Raw genomic sequence first — 15,854 nt, 5'->3', positions numbered from 1 at the left:
CATGATCATGATGGATGATTTTTTGATGTGTTCTTGGACTCAGTTTGCAAGACTTTATCGAGTATTTTTGCACCAATATTCATAACGGAAATTGCTCTGAAGTTTTCTTTTTTGTTGGGTCTTTGTGTGGTTTATGTATAAGAGTAATTGTGGCTTCATAAAAGGAATTCGGTAGTGCTCCACCTGTTTCAAATTTGTTGTATAGTTTGGACAGTATTGGTATGAAATGTTCTATGAATATTGGATAGATTTCTGAACTAAACCCATCTGATCTTGGACTCCTTTTATGTTGGGAGGCTTTTAATGATTGCTTGTATTTCTTAACAGTTATTGGTTGTTTAAACGGTTTTTCTGTTCCTGATTTAGCTTTGGTACCTGGAATTTGTCGAGAAAATTGTCCTTTTTCTCCATATTTTCAAGTTTTCTTGAATATGGGCATTTGTAGGACAATCTGATAACTTTTTTTTAAATTATTTTTTCAGAGCTGGGGACCGAACCCAGGTCCTTGTGCTTGCTACAGAAGTGCTCTACCATTGAGCTAAATTCTCAACCCCCGATAAATTTTATAATTTGCTCTGATTCTGCTGTTATTTCTCCCTTTCCGTTTATGATTTTGTTATTTTGGAAACACTCTGTGTGCCCTCTGGTTAGTCTGGCTATGGGTTAATGTATCCTGTTGATTTTCTCAAAGAACCAGCATTTGGTTCTCTTCATTCTTTGTATAGTCCCCTTTTGTTCTACTTGGTTGATTTCAGCTCTGAGTTTGATTATTTCCTGCCTTCTACTACACCTGTGAATATTTGCTTCTTTTTGTTCTAGAGTTTTAGGTGTGCTGTCAAGCTGCTGCTGTATGCTCTCCCCTGTTTCTATATGCAGGCACTCAGAGATATGAGCTTTCCTTTTAGTATAGCTTATATTAGTCCCAAAAGTTTGGGTATATTGTACTTTAATTTTCATGAAATTCTAAGAAGTCTTTAATTTCTTTCTTCATTTCTTCCTTGACCAAGTTATCATGGAGTAGAGCATTGTTCAACTTCCATGTATATGTGTGTGTTCTTTCCTAATTGTTATTGAAGAACAGTTTTAGCCCATGGAGTCTGGTAGGATTCATTGGATTATTATTATCTTTCCATATTCTTTTAGGCCTGGTTTTTGATTGATTATATGATCAATTTTAGAGAAAGTGCCATGAAGTGGTGAGAAGTTATATCCTTTTGTTTTATGATAGAATGTTCTAAAATATCTGTTAAGTCCATTTGGTTTATAACTTCTGTTAATCTGTCTATGTCTCTGTTTAATTTCTGTTTCCCTGATCGGTCTAATGATGAGAGTAGGGCGTTGAAATCTCCTGCTATTATTATTTGCGGTGCCATATGTTCTTTGAGCTTTAGTAAGGTTTCTTTTATGTATGTAGGTGCCTTTGTATTTGGAGCATAGATATTTATGATTTAGAGTTCATCTTGGTGGATTTTTCCTTTGATGAATATGAAGTGTCCTTCCTTATGATTTTTAATGACTTTTGGTTGAAAGTAGATTTTATATGATATTAGAATTGCTACTCCAGCTTGCTTCTTCAGACAATTTGCTTGGAAAGTATTTATCCAGCCTTTTACTCTAAGGTAGTGTCTGTCTTTGTCTCTGAAGTGTGTTTCCTGTAGTTCAAAATGCTGGGTCGTCATTACATATCAAGTTTGTCAATCTGTGTATTTTTAGTGGAAAATTGTGTCCATTGAAGTTGAGAGATATTAAGGATTAGTGATGGTAACTTTCTCTTATTTTCATATTGAAGGTTAGTTTACGTTTGTGTGCTTCTCTTTGTTTTGTTGTGAAAAGATTAATTTCTTGCTTTATCTATGATTTTACCTGACTCTTGTATTGGGGTTTGCCAGTTAGTTTCCTTTGTCTTACTCGATATGTAAAAATATATTGTGTAAATTTGGTTTTGTCATGGAATATCTTGGTTTCTCCAGCTATGTTAATTGAGAGTTTTGCTAGATACAGTAACCTGGGCTGGCCTTTATGTTCTCTTAATGTTTGTATGACATCTGTCCAAGATCTTCTGGGTTTCATAGTCTCTGGTGAGAATTCTGGTGGAATTCTGACAGCTTTGCCTTTATATGTTATTTAACCTTTCCCTTTACTGCTTTTAATATTTATATTTCTTTTGTGAATTTGGTGTTTTGACTTTTATGTGATTGGATTATTTCCTTTTCCATTCCAGTCTATTTGGAGTTCGAGTTCGGTAGGCTTTGTGTACGTTTATGGACATCTCTTCCTTTAGATTATGGAAGTTTTCTTTTATAATTTTGTTGAAGATATTACTGTCCCTTGATGTTGGCAGTCTTCACTCTCTTCCATCCTGTTATCTTTAGGTTTTATCTTCTCATTGTGTCCTGGATTTCCTGTATGTTTTGGGCTAGGAGTTTTTTTCGGTTTTACATTATCTTTGACAGTTGTGTCAATGTTTTCTATGGAATCTTCTGCTCATTAGATTATGTGTGCTATCTCTTTTATACTGTTGGTGATTCTAACATCTGTGACTCCTGGTCTCTGTCCTAGGTTTTCCATCTTCAGGGTTGTCTTCTTCTGTGTTTCTTTATTGTTTCTATTTCCATTTTTAATTCCGGGACGGTTTTGTTCATTTCCTTCTCCTGTTTTGTTGTTTTCCCAGTAGTTCTTAAGGTACCTTTTTGTTCCCTCTTTATGGGATTCTACCTGTTTACTTCTGTATTTTTTTACTGTCCTGTATTTTCTTACGGAAGTTGTTTATGAACTTCTTAACATCCCCCATGGTTATGAGAAAATGTGAACTTAAATCTAGATCTTGCTTCTCTGGTGTGTTTGGATATCCAGTGTTTGCTTTTGTGGGAGATTTGGGCTCTGAATGAGCCTAAGTAGTCTAGATTACTGTTGTTTGAGTTCCTGTTCTTGCCTCTAGCCATCAGGTTGTCTCTAGAGTTAGCTTGTCTTGCTCTTTATGACAGTGGCTTGACAGTCCTGTATGCTCGTGTGTCAGGACGGCTGTAAACCTGTTTTCCTGATTTCTTTTAGCCAGTTATGGGAACAGAGTATTCTGCTCTCAGCCGAGTAGTTTCTCCTATCCACTGGCTTTCAGCTCTCCCTGTGGGCAGGAACCAGAAGGAAATTCACATACTTCTCCTAGGTCCTTCTGTGCGGGTGGGGGCACAGAAGGCACAAGGTGTTTCCCTCTTGAGACAGGAATTTGGGGATAGAATAGTATCCTCTGGTTTCCCAGGAGTGTCCGCTCCTCTGAAAGTATAGTTCCCCCACCCTCTGGATTTGTGTGCAGTGAGCTATTCATCCAGTTCATTTCAGATCCAGGCACAGTCTGGGACATGGTGCTCCTACAGTTTTACTCCTCTATATTCCTGGGTCCAGTAGCACTATGCTCTTTTGTCTGGGGCCAGAGATGTGGGTAACAGTGGGAAGACATGGGAGCCTCTTTTCCTTGTAGGCTCAGTATTGTGCACAATACTGGATAATCAGCTCTCTCTCCCACAGCGTCTAGGAGCAGGGAGCTCTGGGCCGGGATGACGAGTTTCAGGAGAAAGCTAGAAACTGGAAGTGCCTGGTCCCAGAAGAGTTCTGCCTTTGCTTGTTCTGAGTCCACCAGTCAGGTCACTTAGAGCAGAAAAGTTGGATTTACCACTGGTCTCAGGCCAGAAGTCATTCCACAGCTGACTTTCAGCTCTCTATGAGAGCCACAAGCAGAAATGTCCTACCCCTACTGCTCCTAGGTCCCTATGCACAGGAGGCCCAGTTGGAGCTAGGTGGTTTTCAGGGGTTTCCACCCCTCTGATGCTCTAAGTCTTCCAATACCATGAGATTTGGATGTAGGATGCATTTTGGACTAAACCAGATAAAGATGCAGTTTGGACTGCAGGGCTCCTGTACCTTGACTCCTACTATATTCATGTATCCAGAGGCACTGTGCAGTTTCCTCTTGGGCTAGGGATGTCGGCACAGGTGGACAGAAGTGGCAGTCTCTCCTTCCCTGAGGTCCCAGTATTGCCCACTCTTCTGGGTGATCAGCTCTCTGTCACACAGAGATTCCAGAGGAGTTTCAAATGTTCATTCCCTATCCTGTAGGTCTCTAATCATTCCAATTCTCCTCCAAAGTGTGATGGACAAGACCCCTCTGGTCAAGGGGAGGTACAACAGGCCCCATCAGAAAAAGAGGGCTGCAAACTACTTCTCTTAAAGGTAATCTCAGTGATTATTCATATTCCACAAATGGATTAATACATGCCCCCTCTCCACCGGAGACTTTAATACCGTTGATAGCTGCCAAAGCAGGGCAGAGAGCTATGTCCAATCCGAAAGACAGTCAAAGATGTCCCCAATCTACATCAAAGTGCCTAATGCAATCTGCTTAGGGTAAAGCGAATTTTAAACCTGATTCTGCTGAAAAAGGGCGTTTCAGAACTTCCCTATTAAACCAAGAGGAACTTAAAAGCCCTCCACTATTAAAAATGAGATTAAATCATCACTTATGGTCCAGAGTGACAAAATGCAGTCACAAATCCCAAAGTGAAACTCATAACGCACATACCAGCCCAAGCAGAGACAAAACTTTCTGCATGTACAACATTAGATCAAGGACCATTGACAATTTCAGAAGGGGCTCTTCAGTGTTCCATACCCAAGCAAGATGTGGTAGAAAATTCTAAGTCCACCAAAGGAATTCTTGTGCCTTCAGCATATAAAAAATATGATCTAGCACCCTCACCATCTCCCCCAGTACTTACAATGTCACTATACAACAGAGAATTATTCAAATATCCTCTACCACCGAAAAGGTCCCTCCTGACTTGTCATCAGGCCCAAAAGAACCAAGTTTATCACAACACATAGTCAATGAGCCATGCAGACTCCATATTTATACAAAGTGCAGAGAAGATACAACATCCCCTACCTCCTCAAGGGACTCTAGGTCATTCTGTCCTGTAAGGAGAGGCTCCAAATTTTTCCACATATACAGCAGAGATGCTAGCATTTCCCAAAACTTAGCAGAATTCTCTGAGTAGTACTCTATCTCTTAAAGAGACTGTGGGAGAAGAAACATCTACAAAAGGAGTTCTACCCACAGCCACATATGTAGAAATGGCTTGCCGATGTGACACATGTACAAAAGATGTTCTAGGACATATTCCATCTGTAGAGAAGGTTATGGATTCAACCATATATGAACCAGGAGTGGGGGAACATGATAACGAAATACCAGTGTCTGTACCATCCTCAACAGCTGAGGAAAGGGATTGCTTGGATTGCATTTGTGCAAAAGAATGGATATGACCTCTGCTAACTTCACAGGTGTCTATACGAACTTCTTAATCTCCTCAAGCTCAGCCAACATCCACAAACACAAAAGACGCTACAGACTCTTCCAAATATTCCCAAAGGGTATCCAGTCCTTCTTTATACCCACAAGCAGACCCAGAACATCTGCAAAATACTTCTAAGGCTCTGGATTTTACCTTATCTCCTGAAGGTGCCTTCGAAGCCGTTTTGCCTATCAAGCAGGCTAGGGAACCTGACACTTCTATATGAAAGTCTGATTCCATTTCTCCCGCAGAAGAAAATTTTCTTGGAACTTCCACAATTACACAACGATGTGTAGAAACATCCTTATCTGCTCATGAGGCTCCCAGATCTTTCACATATGTCCATGATGCTCTAGAAGAAGTCACATCTTCAGAGGCAGCTCTAATACCTAACCACCATTCTGATGTCACAGTCAGGATTTCTACACATATACATGATACATTAAGACCTTCCTCATCTGAGAAGGATGTCTGAGGATCTACTGCACCTGAACAGCATGCTTTACAACTATCCCTGTCTACCCAAGTAGATTTATATCACATGTGCACACTGGGAAGAAATAGATTGCATTCTCCCTCTACCATAGTGGACCATAAGCATCCAGTCTCTAGAAACACAGGGTTAAGATTTGATCCTTCGGATGGAGTCTTGAGAACTTTCTCCTCTGAGGAAGACAGTTGTGAATTTGGATATTGTGTCATCTTCTGGAAACAAAGAGACACCAAAAGATACAACTACTCCTCAGGTGAGTCCCACACATTCTCCATCTGTCCATAGGCCCTTTGAATTTTCCAAAAATGACAAAGGAATTTTGGAAAGTTGCCAATCCTTACAAGGGCATACTGGACATTCCATATTATCCCAAGGTGCTCAAGAAACTCACTTTTCTACCAAAATGCATGTTCACCGTCTGCCCAGGGTTTCAGGGAATTTCTTCACACTGCTGTAGGGCTCCAGTAAGTGTTGTCCATGCTCAAAGTGATTTGTCATTGTGCAAATTAGACTTCAAAATTACAAAAGCTTTTTTTATATTTTCAAAGGTCTGAGGGAAAGTCCACATCGAAAAATATCTTTTAGACCTTGTGCCATCAGCCCAAGTATATCAGAAATATTCCATGTCTTCTAAAGCATCCAAAAATCAATCTGGCTTAGCAGTCTTCCTGGGAAACATTTACCATCAGCCGTACAATCCCCAGGACCAATGAAATAAAAAAGGGGTATCTAGAAACTTTACCATCTGCCCAAAGGTCTTTAGAATGTTCAGCAACTTCTCCAAGATCACAGTTAAACCAGAGATCAAAAAAACTAAAGCCATCTTCCCAGGGTGTTTTCCCAAGAACCACGTTTCTTTTTTCTTTTATACCAAGACAAAAGACCAGCTTCCTTCTCCCCATCTCTGATCTCTTAATCCTGTTTGTTCACCCTCCCAAATGGCTCTTTACTCTGAATTAGAGGCCAATTAGTAAACCATAGATATATGGAAGGAATATCTGAGAGACAATTGCTGACGAAGCAACACTTGTTACGTCACAGAAGAAGCTAGGGCTCTCCAGGATACAAGGGATTTTTCATGGAGGGCCTAATGATGATGTCACTGAGAACTGCCATGGCCTACCTGCTAAACAGCTTTCCTTACATTGACCAGTTTCAAGTGTGCCCTTTCCAGTAGTGTCCCCTTTGACACAGGGTAAAACTTCACATGCTACATCTCTCTAAAGCTAGAGATTTCTCTGCTTCATTAGTGGTCACATGCTCTGAATGGAGAAAGTTAGGCAAGGGCTTAGCATGGGTAGAAAATATCTAGGAACAAGGAGTGAAGGAGATTCTTCTGGAGATTAATTTTATTCCCACGTCCAATCCTGTGAAATACAATTCAAATCCCTAGGTTTTCTCAGTTTCCCATGTGCCAATATTTTCCCTACAGACCTTTAATTTAGTGGATATTTTGTTACATTTTTTGATTGTACATTCATTGACAGGGGATATTCTATATATTCCTGCATGAGTACTCAAAAATTTCATTTTTCGAATTCCATTTTTTGCAATAAATTTGGTAAACAAACTTGACCCAGCTATAGCGTGAATATAACAGTGGAAATATTGTGTACTACTTCAAATGATCAACTCCCAAATCATTATAATATCCAAAGATTAACAGACATCAGTTAAGCAAAGACAACAATGACTATAGAATGCAGTTCTATAGTTCTATTACATATCTTTTCTCTAATATCTATCTTCCTGTATTCCCAGGGCAAGACATGAGAGTTTTTCAGTCCAAACGTCAGTTTCAGGGGGATGTGCAGCAAAATGTATTGCTTGAGGTCCAGTGAAACCTCAACTTCAGCAGGTTCATAAGAACAGGAAGGAATCTATTTGGCATTGTCATTTGTGGATCCTATATTCTTGACCTAATTGCACAGAATCCATGTAAATATTCCACTAAAATTCATAGTTGTAGGAGCCATTTTATATATATATATATATATATATATATATATATATATATATATATATATAAAATCAGGCACCAAAACTGGATAAGATTGATGAAGCTAAAATGTGCATTCTGCCAATAAACAGTTATAGATCTTTCATTAGAGAGACAGCCAGAGCATGTCAAATACAGAAGTGATTGCTAGTGGCAAACCAGATAACTGAAAAAAGACCCCTTGTTTGTAGATGTTGAGAAAGGATTTCAAGAACTGAATGGACTTTCAACCAAATAAGAAAAACAAGTTCAACTAACCTGAGCTTTCTGGTACTAAACCAATATTCAAAGACTGTTTATAGACAGACTTATGGCTCCAACTGCATATGTGGCAGAGTATGGTGATTTTGGGCATCAGTGATAGGATAAGCCCTTGGTTCTCCCTAGTTTTTATTGCTAGTTCAAGGGAATGTCAAGGCTCAGTAAAGGCGTTATAGAAGAAGGGTAAGAAGACCAGTTAGGAATCTTATGGACAAGAAACTGGGAAAGAAAATAACATTTGAAATGTAAATATAGAAATACCCATTTAAAAATGCTATAAAATTTGCTAAAAAAATAAAAAAAATTAAAGAAAGAAAAGAAAAGAAAATTAGCAGCTAATCAGACCTATTGGCTCAGTAATCCAAATGGTCCCTATCAGGGAATTATAGTCAGAATAATACTAGTGGAAAGTCTGAGGTGATGAAGTCCAAATTTGGAGCAATTCTCTCTCTCAAATACCAGTATCAGAACATACTGCTCTATAAGTATCCAAATAATTGAGTAATTTCCTCTGAGCTGAGGATACATGTTTTTTACTTCTTCCTTAGGACCATTTTCTTCTGGGCAGAAAGAATAAAAACGATGAGTTCTAAGGAAAAGAACAGTGTCCTTCACAACACCTGGCCTTTTGGATAAAGATATTAGTGATATAAACTCTCTGACTTCCAGGAACCATTAGAAGCAGGGAAGTCAGGATGCTTCTGAGAGGCTCCAGCACCTGAATCCCGTATGTGGAGGGCTAAGGTCATGTCTGTGTCTCAAGTGAATATACTCAACTCCTACCAAGGACTGAGATTTCCCATAATCCATGCATATCTTCCTTTTTTTATACCAAGACAGAAGGCCAGCTGTCTTTTCCACACCTCTGATTTCTTCATCCTCTTTGTCCTCCCTCCTAAATGGCCCTTTACACTGAATTAGCAGCCAATTAGTAAACCCTATATGTACTGAAGGAATATTGGAGAGGTACATTGAATAGATTCAAGAATGTGATTTGCAGGTGTGTCTCCTATGACACAGTGGAAACCTGTACGTACTACAAACTTCATCTCTCCAAGTCTAGATACTTCTCTTTCCTGTATTAGTGTTTACATGGTCTGAATGGAGAAAGTTATTCAGGGGCTTGGCATGAGTAGAAAACATCTAGGAACATAGGATGGAGGAGATTCTTCTGGATCATAATTCTATTACCAGGTCCATTCCTGTGATATACAGTTCAGTTTCCTAGATTTTCTTTGTTTCCCAAAAACCTGTATTTACCCTACAGACCTTTAATTGAGTGTATATTGTATTTCATTTTCTATTTGAACATTCCTTGATTGGGGAATTTATATATATATATATATATATATATATATATATATATGTATATATATATATTATATACGTATATATATTCTGGAATATAAATATATATATATGTGTGTGTGTATATATTCTGGAATATATATATATATATATATATATATATATATATATATATATATATTCCAGAATGTGTTATCAAATAATCTGTTTTCCAATTCCATTTTTTTCATTGATTTTGGCAACAATGTGGGTCTAGCAATAGAATGAATATAACAATGTAAATATTGTCTACCTACTTCGAATGATAAACTCCCAAATGCTTATTTTATCCAAAAAATAGCAGATATCAATAAAACAAAGGACAACATTGACTATAGAATGTGGTTCTATTTCCAATTAAGTATCAGTTCTTTCATATCTACCTACCTGTGTTCCCACCATGATTATTTCTTCAGGCCATACATCATACTTAGGAGGATGGGCAGTGAGAGGAATGGCTTGAGGTCCAGTTAAACATCAACCTCAATAGGTTCCTAAGAACAGGAGTGAGATTATTTGCCATTGTCATTTGTGGATTCTACATTCTTTAGCTAGTTGCGCACAATCCATGCTAAAATTCTACCTAACCTCATTGCTGTAGGAGACACCAAATATATATATTTGAATATATATATATTCAAAACTAGATATGAGTGATGAAGCTATGAAGTGCATTCTGCCAGGTACCGGATATAGCTCCTTCCTAAGAGAGACAGCTAGAGCATATCAAATACAGAAGTGAATGCTAGTGGCAAACTAGTTTATTGACAACTGATATGTTGTTGGTAGATTTTGAGAAGGGATTACAAATGCTGTGTAAGTGAGGGTTCTGTGGGTACCTGGAAGAGAATGTGGGACAAAGGACCAAAGAAGGATGCCAAGACAAGAGTCTGAAAAAGGCGTCAATTTTATTTTTCTCCAAGGCTGAATTTATACCATAAGAGGGTTAACAGAGGGAGGTGGAACTAAGAAACATTTACGCAGGGCAAAACACATGATTTGTTTGGTCACAGATTGATGTTGAAAGGATGGTACAGAGTTTACAGGTTTGTCATATTATTAATCAGCAGGACAACATTACCATATTTTTATTTTCTTGACCACCAGATTTGTATTAGTCTTCTGCAGCTGACTGGGGATTTTCCATGAACCCAGTCATACTTACTACTAATCATAATAATAACATCTACAATGGAGGGCTTCAAGAGAATTGCAACCAACATCTCCAATTTACATATATTCAAATGTAAAAGTGACCAGTGCCCATGCATATACTGGAATGCACCCCTTGGAAACTGCGTCTGTCTAACTTGGGGTGTTATTTGTCACATGGCCAAGAGAATCTTGTAGCCAGGGCCCATCATGGGATAAGGCAGCAGCTAATGTCGGCCCTCCTGTCTTAGGCCATTTATTCATGAATATATCATTCTCTATCCATCAATGACTGTCCAGCTCTGCACGCAGGGGTGAGAATTTTTTGGTTTTTCAGCAAAGGCATCAGGACAGTAGGCAAAAAAGAATGATGGCCTCATTTGACTGAGGAACAAAAATGTCCTTCCCTGGACTGGGATGGAGATTTGTAGGTGAACTTGACCCTCATCAAAGCATCGTCGATAGTTAGCCTATGATAATATAAGTGAATAGGTTTTGTTGTTATATTATCTCCCTGTTACTTAACAAGGATGATAAATGATTAAATGTCCAAGGGCCAAAATATATAAGCAAAAGACAAGGAGATAAATAGGTATCCCATGCATGTCCAATAAGGAATAAGCAAACCCCAAATAATTAATGTACAGCATCATTAACTGAAAAATAAATAATGTGTTGAAACATAGAAGGAAAAATAGCATGCTGATTGACATTTTTTAAAGTCTCAAAATAAATCAAATAGACAATACAATTTGGGTTCCTGCAACAATCATAATTGCATTATCCAAAAAGTCAAATCCTATGAATGGTATTGCATTTTTGAAGAATACATAATTTAGCTGTCCTGGAGTGGGTGTTAGGTTTCTCATTCTTCTTGAAGCGATGCAGTTCTTTGAGGAAGCAGGTCCTTTGAGTGGAATGCAGGCTGTAGATGAAGTCGCGTGTACCTTACGCCATGTTAAGTGCCTCGCTGGGCTCCTTCTTTGGATCTTTTTGCCCAAAAGCAGGTCAGTAAGAATGCACTGTATCTTTTAACAATTTTAAAGTAATTATAATCTCTGTATCAACCTCTGATTGAAACGTTCTAAGACCCCAAGTATATCAATTTAATATTTAGGGGAATGTACCATCCCTTGTTTTAAAATTAGTACCTTCAGAATGTGAATCTGGGACATCCATATTAGCAGGATGGGATATATTTTAAGTCAAATTACACAGTGTCTTGGGTGATAAAATTCTTAAGAACAGCGGTAAGGTGCCAGGCAAGAATGCTAGGGGGTGACATGGTGAGAGCACATGGAACAACCAGATAGGTGACAAATAGCATTCAGTCATACAGCTAAATGGGCCAGCTTTCTTGGGGCAAAAAGGCCAGCCCATAATCAGGCACAAGCTTTGTGCCTGTGAAACAAAAATGAGAGCAGAGTGGCAGCTGGTTTGTTACTGGCTGTCTCTCGGGACTTTGATTGTCCTGAGCTCAGCTCAGCTCCTTAGAGTCAGCTCAGTGGCTCTGCCTCTCAAGAGACCCAGCCTCTGAAGGACACTAGGCTTCCAGTAAGAATTAATAACAAAAGGATAGAGAGATGGTTAAGAACTGAGTGCTAGATGCCAAATGGCTGATAAAATAATTGTATGGTTCGTCTACTTTAAGGGGGAAGTTTCTTCCAGGCTGTCATACATGCTAGATGACCTTGTGCCAAAAGACCAGGAGAAAATAGCATTTGAGAATTGAAGGGGGGCTTGCCCAGGGGGTGTTATCCGATTGAAGCCTCAGATATCATAGAGTAAGCTATAGTTACAGGCAATTGGTTTTAAGGACGCTTTCGGCTACCATTCCTGAGGCAGTGGTCACAATTGTGTTGGGTTTCCGGACTCTTACAACCAATAAATAGATTACTAACATTGGAGTACTGATCTTTAATAGAAGTATAGCCCTCCAAGGACTGCAGTGGTAGCCGTTCACCAAGCCGCCTCACTGAGTTAGAGGGCCATGAAAAAGAAAACATTGATCCTGACCTTGGCCACAGCCTCCAGTTGGAGTAAGCTGAAGAGCCGGTGCTCTTCTTGTCATCCTAGAGTAAAGCCTTTTCTGTCTGGCACAAAGAAGTTCCTCGCAGTCTGCTGCAGACTCTTTCTGAAACTATTTTCGGGACTACCCTGATTCTCAACCTGGGGCATTTTGACCACAGGGGCAAGAACTGACTGCTGCAGGAATAGGATCAGAGGCAGTGTCTATGTCAATGATGACTAACAAGGAAGGTGACTTAATGCTGAAGACCAACTCCTCACTTGCAATAGGGCCAGCAGATAAGGCAGGTTCCCTGGCAGAAAACAATTTCTCTCAAGCAAATTATTTCCAAGTTAAGCACCAAGTATACCAAGTAAAACTTCTTGAGAAAGAAAGCAAACAGTTCCATGATTTCAAACACTATCATCAGTCCAAGTCCAAAAATGAAACAACAGCCAAAAAAGACACTCGACAATACCAAAGAAAAAAACTAGACAAACAAGACCAAGAAAAAGCATTCTATAAGTGAATTCCACAGATGCCCATTACCTTCAATACCTGGCCCAAAATGCAGCTTAACCTTAGCTGTTTCTGGGATAAGGCAGAACATCTGATCCCACCTCCCAATGTGACTCTAGAGTGTCCTCTATATTCCTTTCTCCTCCTAGAGCATCCTCTCTGGCCTGTGACAACAAGCAAGTCGACCTGTCACAGCCATAAGCCCCTTACAGGACCAATAGCGACCACCAAGTGGACTCTAAAACTTCTCCAGTTGGGACTCAAACCCTTCAGACAGCGGGGCATACAACACAAGTCAGCATGAAACAAAGGCGAAACATGACACAGAGACAAAACAGAAAGTAACACAGAACACAAAACACAGACTTGCTCAAGCTTACCTCTGATCTCTTAACCAATTGTGGTCTGGAGGAAGCACAGTCCCTGTGATGCACCAAAGTGCTTTAAGACCCCATAGCCCTATTCTTTGTGTCCTGAATGACTCTCTGTGTCCTGTCACAAAAGTTGAGAGTAGAATGCTTGTCCCATCACTCAGCAATAGCTCTGGGAGGGGGTTAGGGGTGGGAGCCAAAGGTCCAAAAAGGAGCAAAGTCTTCCACAAACAAAGAAGACAGACCAGCCTATTAATAGGGAAAGACTTTCTCCTCCAGGACACCTTCAAAGAGCCGCAACTTGGGTGCCTTTTGTAAGTGAGAGATCAGAGGGTGCCTGGAATAGAATTGGGACAAGGGTTCTTGGGACAAAGAATGACGTTAAGACAGGAGTCTGACCAGGGCGGCAATTTTATTTTCCTCCAAGGCTGAATTTATACCATAACAGGGGTAACAGAGGGCAGGGAAAAGTAAGAAACATTTACCCAGGACCAACATACAATACTGGTGTGGTCAGGTAATAAGGTGATGTTCACAAAGTATCAGAAATGTCACAGGTTTGTCATATTATTAGTCAGCAGGACAACTTTAAAATAGTATTATTTTTTCTTTACCAGCAAATGTGTATTACTATTTTGCAGCTTGGTGGGGATTTTCCATGAAAATAGTGATAGTAAATTCTAACCATAATAATATCATCAACAGTGGAGGGCATCAAGAGTGTCGCTCCAAACAGAACTGAAGGGGCTTTCAACTACATAAGAAAAACAATGCCAAAGAACCAGAGATTTCTGGTACTAACCCAATATTTTGTGCATGGACAGAATTATGGCTCCAACTGCATATGTAACAGAGGATGACCCTGTTGGGCACCAATAGAAGGAGAAGCCCTTGGTCTTTCCAGGTTTGACTCCCAGTTCAAGGGAATGTCAAGGTGCAGTATGGGAGGTTATAGAAGAAGGGGAGAGGGGTCAGATAGGGCTCATATTGACAGGAAACTGGGAAAGAAAATAACATTTGACATGTAAATATAGAAATATCCAATTAAATAAGCAATGAATTTTGCCAAAAAATAAAAAAAAATGGAAGAAGTAAAAGAAACTGCTACCTAATCTCACCTATTGAAATCTAAAGGGTTACTGTAAGGGAATGGTAATCAGAGTAATACTAGTGAAAGACAGATGATGAAATCTCAACTAGAAGCACTTCTCTCTCCCAGATATCAGTGTCAGACACAAACTGCAATATAGGTATCCAAACCATGGAGGAGTTTTCTCTGAGCTAGGGACACAATTCCTGTCTCTCCCTTTTTCCTTAGGACCTTTTTCTTCTTTTCAAAAAGAGTAAAGTCCATGAGCTCTCAGGAAATCAACTGTGCCCTTCCCAACCCTTGGCTTTGGGAATAAAGAAATTAATGATATAAACTCTCTGACTTCCAGGAACCATAAGAACAGGGAAGTCCAGATGCTTCTGAGAGGCTCACAGCTCTTGATTCCCATATGTGGAAGGGTCAGATCAAGGCTTTCTGTTCAGGGAACACACTAAACACCTACCCAGGATTCACTGAGCTCTCCAGTGGACCATGTATTTCTTCCTTTTTTATACCATGACAGAAGGGCAGCTTCCTTCTCCTCTTCTTGGATCCTTTCATCCTCTTTGCTCTCCCTAAAAAATGGCTGTTTACTCTGAATTAAAGGGCAGTTACAAACCCTAGATGTACTGAAGGAATATCTGAGAAGCAGGTGGTGTCACAACAACACTTCTGACCTCACAGAAGGAGCTGGGGCTCTCCAGGTTACAAGAGATTTTTCGGGAAGGACCTAATGATGATGATGTCACTGAGAACCTCCATGTCCTACCTGCTGAACAGCTTTCCTTATAATGACCAGTTTCAAGAGTGCCTTTTCCAGGAGAGTCTCTTGTGACACAGTGGAAACCTTTACATACTCCATCTCTCTAAATCTAGAGAATTGTCTTGTTTTCATTAGTGGTTACATGCTACTACCCAAAGACTATACATTAACTAACCCGGGACTCCAAAATCATTGGTATCACTGAATGCCTAGTAGTGGCACCAGTGGAAGGGGAAGACTTTGGTCCTCCCAAGACTAAACCCCCAGTGAAGGAAAGTAATATGGGGGTGGATCGGGTTAGGAACACCACTATAGAAGCTGAGTGGGAAGAGCTAGGAAATTGTAAACCTATAACCTAGAAAGGGAATAACATTTGAAATGTAAATAATAAATTTGCAAGTTAATGAAAATAGAAGAAAAAAAAACACTCCTTCTGGAAGAGGAGAACATATGATTTTCCGTTAAGGATCAATGGGAAGAATTTTGGACAACTGGACAAATGTCGA

The 15,854-nt window shown here is 39.6% G+C and overlaps 1 long non-coding RNA gene across 2 annotated transcripts in view; it reads right to left on the bottom strand.

Annotated features, from left to right (window-relative positions):
* LOC120099664 (uncharacterized) overlaps window positions 1-15,155 on the bottom strand; it is a 264,189-nt gene extending 249,034 nt beyond the window's left edge. For both annotated transcript variants that reach the window (XR_010061866.1, XR_010061865.1), the window contains exons 1-2: window positions 15,049-15,155; window positions 9,833-9,939 (exon numbers count right to left, since the gene is read on the bottom strand). This is a non-coding gene — a long non-coding RNA (uncharacterized LOC120099664). The remainder of the gene's footprint in view (window positions 1-9,832; window positions 9,940-15,048) is intronic.
* Window positions 15,156-15,854: the final 699 nt, after the last annotated feature.

This window comes from Rattus norvegicus, chromosome Y (assembly GCF_036323735.1).
Source record: "Rattus norvegicus strain BN/NHsdMcwi chromosome Y, GRCr8, whole genome shotgun sequence".
In the NCBI taxonomy this organism is placed as follows: domain Eukaryota; kingdom Metazoa; phylum Chordata; class Mammalia; order Rodentia; family Muridae; genus Rattus; species Rattus norvegicus.
This window is presented reverse-complemented; position numbering and strand designations above follow the sequence as displayed.